This window comes from Lactuca sativa, chromosome 1 (genome assembly GCF_002870075.4).
Source record: "Lactuca sativa cultivar Salinas chromosome 1, Lsat_Salinas_v11, whole genome shotgun sequence".
In the NCBI taxonomy this organism is placed as follows: Eukaryota; Viridiplantae; Streptophyta; class Magnoliopsida; order Asterales; family Asteraceae; genus Lactuca; species Lactuca sativa.
Window position 1 is genome coordinate 67732207 of NC_056623.2, and position 5841 is coordinate 67738047.

A 5841-nucleotide genomic window follows, 5' to 3' on the forward strand; every position below is an offset into this window, starting at 1 on the left:
GTAGGGGGATGCATATAGAATCATCCATATAAAAAATCATTATTTTTATTAGACCATAGCGAGTGAGTGCGGTTTGGCCGCAACCCTTGCCACGGTGGCAGGGGGAATCATGCCCCCTATATGCAGTCTCTCATGTAGTCTCGCCGCATTGCGGTCGAATTTGGCCGCACTTTGCTCATTCTCTTGACCGTTTGAATGGTCAAAATGTTTTGAAATTCATTTATTTTTTTTATTTTACCTATATATAAAACTTATCATCCCTTAATTTACCAAACTTTAATCAAATTTGTTTATCTTTCACTATCATTTTTTTTTCAAAAACTCTCAACATGCCTTCTTCCAACAACCTAAACAATCAAAAAACACCCACTAGAAACACCTCAAGACCTTCTTACGATCAACCGATTTATTAGCCCCCGTTTTATCATTATGGCGATATGCTACCATATTATCTATAACAATTCTCACAGCCACAACGACCAACAAAAACATAAGCACAACCACAACCCATAACCGACCTGGATTTTAATCCGTTTGAATTTTTGTCTCAACTTGAATTTGTTCAATAAACACAGTCACAACAAAAAATACCCATATCTGATTTCGAACCCACATTCGTTTAAGAAATTAACCTACTCAAGCACCAAATAAAAGAAAATAGAAGGCGGTGGCTAAAGGATGGGATCTCGAAGAAGTGTTCGTATTGGCACAATCATGGATCAATATTTTAGAAGATGTGACGACAGGAAAAGACAAAAAAAATGACCGTTTTTTTTACGTCGGTTACAAAAGGCTCCACAAAAGAATGAAGTTTTCTGAATATCGTTCAAAACATCAAATTTACTCAAAATGGGGGAAGACAAACAAGGAAGTCATTTTGTTTAATGATTTGTATAACAACATGAAACGTCAATGGAAAAACGAAGAAAGTGATGAAGTAATTTTGAAGAAAGCTCTAAAAGTGTACCAAAAAGAAAATAAGAAGGCTTTCAAGTTTATTGACTTTTGGGATCTTGTGAAAGATAACAAAAAATGGCAAGTGAGCAAAACATCTGAAGTGCATATCAATAGTGGTTCAAAATACTTAAGAACATTCGAATCCGACCACACTACATCTGATGTTTGTGTTGGTTTCGACCTCAACGATGATGTACCCATTCAAGTTTCACCACCTTCCCGACCAATAGGAAGGGACAAAGGAAATCAGGAATAAAAGGGGGCATCAGCGACAGAATGAACCCCTAGCTAATTAGCGGCGGATTTACAAGGGATCTGCGACATAACATATTTTTGTAGATAAGATGTAAAATTTAGCATGTTAGCGAGGGATTAGAACGAGATTACTGATGGAATTAGAGACTCATCAATATTTTCGTTGCTAATTTTTGTTAAGTCCTTCCCAAATATTGCCTTTCCCCCGCTCCTCATCCAAAATACTTTCATTCCCCCATTCTCCCTCCTAAATCGACACTCATCAGTTACCTTTCATGCTTGGTTATGAAATCCAAAGCCCAAATCGACACTCATCTCCCAAATCGGCACTCACATCCTGTGACATCCCCAATTTCACGGTCAGAAAAGACCGATTTGTTTATGCTTGTTTTTAAAATCAAAGTAATCTTTTAAAGAAAACAATTACGGAATTTGTTCCCAGAATATGATAAAGATTTATCAAAGCATTTCTTTAAAGAAATGTATTTTCATTATATAACAATATCTCAGGATGTCATGTTCCGATACAGACACATAAGCGTAAACAGAACTTACATTATTTACACTAAAGATTTTACATCTCCTTTAATCTCTCTGTGAAATATATATTCGTATCGATACCTGTGATACAAAGGAAATTGAGTGGGTCAGGCTTGGGAGCCTGGTGAGCATATAGGGTTTTCATCCCACAATATTATATCATATATATATATATATATATATATATATATATATATATATATATATATATAGAACATCCAAAATTATATAATTTCACCATATAAAAGCAACTCTTATCCCACCCCATCGATCCTCACAACGCCACGATCTAAACTCTCATATCTAAACTTTTCCTCTTTATCTGATCCCTACTCACGGATCTAAACTAATCTCTCCACCTGATCCATACTCTCGGACCTAAAACTAACCTCTTGGTCTAATCCATAATCCCGGATCTAAACTAATCTCTTGGTCTGATCCATACTCCCGGATCTAAAATTATGCCCAATCCATACTCCCGGAATAGGGACAATTAACTATGTCTTAATCCATACTCCCAGATTAATAACAAGTTTACCTATTGGTCTGATCCATACTCCCGGATCTAAAACTGTGCCCAATCCATACTCCCGGATCTAAAACTGTGCCCAATCCATACTCCCGGACTAGGGACAATTTACTATACCTAAATCCTGCTCTGATCCATACTCCCGGATCTAAACTGTGCCCAATCCATACTCCCGGACTAGGGACAGTTAACTTAGTCTTAATCCATACTCCCAGACTAATAACAAGTTTTATCTCTTTACCTGATCCATACTCTCGGATCTAAAACTAGCCTCTTGGTCTAATCCATACTCACGGATCTAAAACTAACCTCTTGATCTGATCCATACTCACTGATCTAAAACTAACCTTTTCACCCGATCCATACTCACGGATCTAAAACTAACCTTTTCCCCTGATCCATACTCACGGATCTAAAACTACCTTTTCACCTGAACCATACTCACGGATCTAAAACTACCTGATCCATACTCACGGATCTAAAACTAACCTCCTAATCTGATCATACTCCCGGATCAATAATTGTACCCATTCCATTCTCCCGGAATAGGACAATTAACTATACCCTAATCCTGATCTGATCCATACTCCCGGATCTATAACTGTGCCCAATCCATACTCCCGTACTAGGGACAATTAACTTAGTCTTAATCCATATCTGATCCATACTCCCAGATCTATAACTGTGCCCAATCCATACTCCCGGACTAAGGAAAATTAACTTAGTCTTAATCCATACTCCCGGACTAATAGCAAGTTTATCTCTTTACTTGATCCATACTCTCAGATCTAAAACTAACCTCTTGGTCTAATCCATACTCACGGATCTAAAACTAGCCTCTTGATCTGATTCCTACTCACGGATCTAAACTAATCTCTTAATCTGATCCATACTCACGGATCTCATCTACCCATGTCCTAACCAACATATTTTTAGTTACAAAATACATATACAGTTTAACTCATTAAAACCTATATAGTTCATGTATTCCACCAACATCTCAAATAAACAACAATATATAAACACATAACACGTATTTCACACTACTAGAAAAACAGCCTTTTACGACGCTCATTGCGCGTCGTAAAAGGCTCAGACGACGCGCAAATGCGCGTCAAGGAAGGCCCTGTCATAAAGAGAGACGACGCGCATTTACGACGCTCATTTACGACGCGCAATTACGACGCGCGTTTACGACACGCAATGCGTATCAAGGAAAGCCCTGTCATAAAGAAAGACGACACGCATTCGCGTGTCGTGACCTTACGACGCGTGTGTTAATGACACGCAATGCGTATCAAGAAAGCCCCTGTCAAGAAAGGCCATGTCATAAATGAAGATGACACACATTTTTGCGTATCGTAAATTTAAATGTTAAAAAAAATATATTTATATATTTATTAGTTTTTTAATTAAATTTTCATTTAATGTCTCATAATAAAAATAAAATACCATATACAAAAAATACAATACACGCATAAAATTTAATGTCATACAATTCTATTACTTACAATATATAAATTAAATTTACATTGTTATTAAGAGGTTTTCCCTAACAATATAACCTAATACTACATTGCTATAAAGGGGCACCTTCTTGTTTCAGTAACTTGTCATTAAGGTGTCTGAAGAAGCTCTAAAACCCTTCATCATGTCTCTTAGCTTCAATATCAATCCCAACTCTTTATCAAGAACAACATGGAAATCCTACACAATAATCATGTTAGTTGTACAATATCAATATCAACTAATTAATAATACACATGGTATGTATGAGAGTGGAATCAACCATATTCAAATCAATATCAACTAATCAATAATCATGTCAGTTGTACAATATCAACTCATCAATAATCAATATCAACTACACCACAACACAACTAACACAAAGATATTAGCCACTTTTTTTGCATCAGAAAACAAAATGAACTTAACAAACCTGCAAATCAAGAGAAGTCATGAATGACCCTGTATAAACTCTAAAAAAAGAAAGCAAGTAAAGTTAACATATTAGATAAAGTACTAGACAGAAAAATACAAGAGTGAATTATTATAAATAAGAATAGAACAAAGTAGTATGTAACAGTTACTTGTTGAAACTAACTTATTATATACTGTTTGTAGATTTTCTGAAAATTAAGGCACAAGTTTCAGCCATAGCAGAGGAGATTGGTAGCATGTTTGTAGATTGGTATATTTTCAACAAGTAAAGGCTCCTTCTTCATAGGATATGGGAGTAAAGTTTTGATGACCTGGAACATTTCATATAGCAATATCAAGTAAATCAGCTGGCAGATATTAAAAGTTAAAAGTATACAAACTAATCGAATATTCATTTACCATTATTCAAATATATATATATATATATATATATATATATATATATATATATATATATATATATATATATATATATCTGGACGAAAGTCATGTCCCCAATGACTACAACAATGTGCTTCCTAAAAATTCAAAAAGATATGAAATTTAAATTTTCAAAATTATATTTCTTTATAAAAACTAAGAAAAAAAGAGTGAGTGTACATCAATTGAGATCAAGGAAAGACGTCCAGCATGGTGGCATTTTTCAAGTTTTGACACAAATTTTTGCTTTTGGAGACTTTTTCTGGTGTAACATACAATACTTTAAGATCCCCTTCTCCCTTTTCATGAGCTTTGTATATAAACTTCACTAGTTGGTGAGGTAAGCATAGATGCTAGGATCCTTAATGCAGTTAACCCCATGACCTAAAGCAAAAAAAAAATCTTAATTAGAGTTTATAATCAGGTAATCAATAGTAAAGGATATAGAATATTAACAAAAACAAAAATAAGTACCTGATCCTAAATAAGAGAAAGTAAAGGACTAACAACAAGAGCAATTCCATGATGTAAACCAGATGGAAGTTGATAGCATAGACTTTTGCCTCCACCAGCAACCATGATCACAAGAACATCTCTCCCACTCATGATTGCATTAATGATCTGATACATGAGTATCAACCTTACGTTGGTTAGCACAACATATCCCTGTTAAAAATCACCAGCACCCAATACATGAACCTGATATCATCAGCTCTATGATCCCTGAGAACTTCAATCTTGCCCAACTAAAAATCACCAGCACCCAATACATGAACCTAATGAAAAATAGGTTAGCCACTTAATCAAATTTATCAAGCCACAAAATGACAAAAAAAAACTAAAAAATATTTAAAAGAACTCTTTCTTTCTGAAAACTTAATTAAATTTATCATGCTTTAACTCAAGCATATTAAGAGCTGTTTCTTTCTGAAATATGAACTTTAGCACTTAAATAAAGCATATTAAGAGCTTACACTGGAAACACAAAAGATCTTGAGCTGCTGTCTGTTTTGACTTATCTAAAGATCCCACATCATGCTACTCATATATCTGCATGTGATTAGATATGACCAATTATGTTAGGATCTAGAAATCCTAAGTTATGATTCATTTGAATTGATGATCTAAACAATATAGAGAAATTCTAAGAGCATCTTATTAGTGCAGAGGAGTTAGGGGCATTTTGGGCATTTCATAAC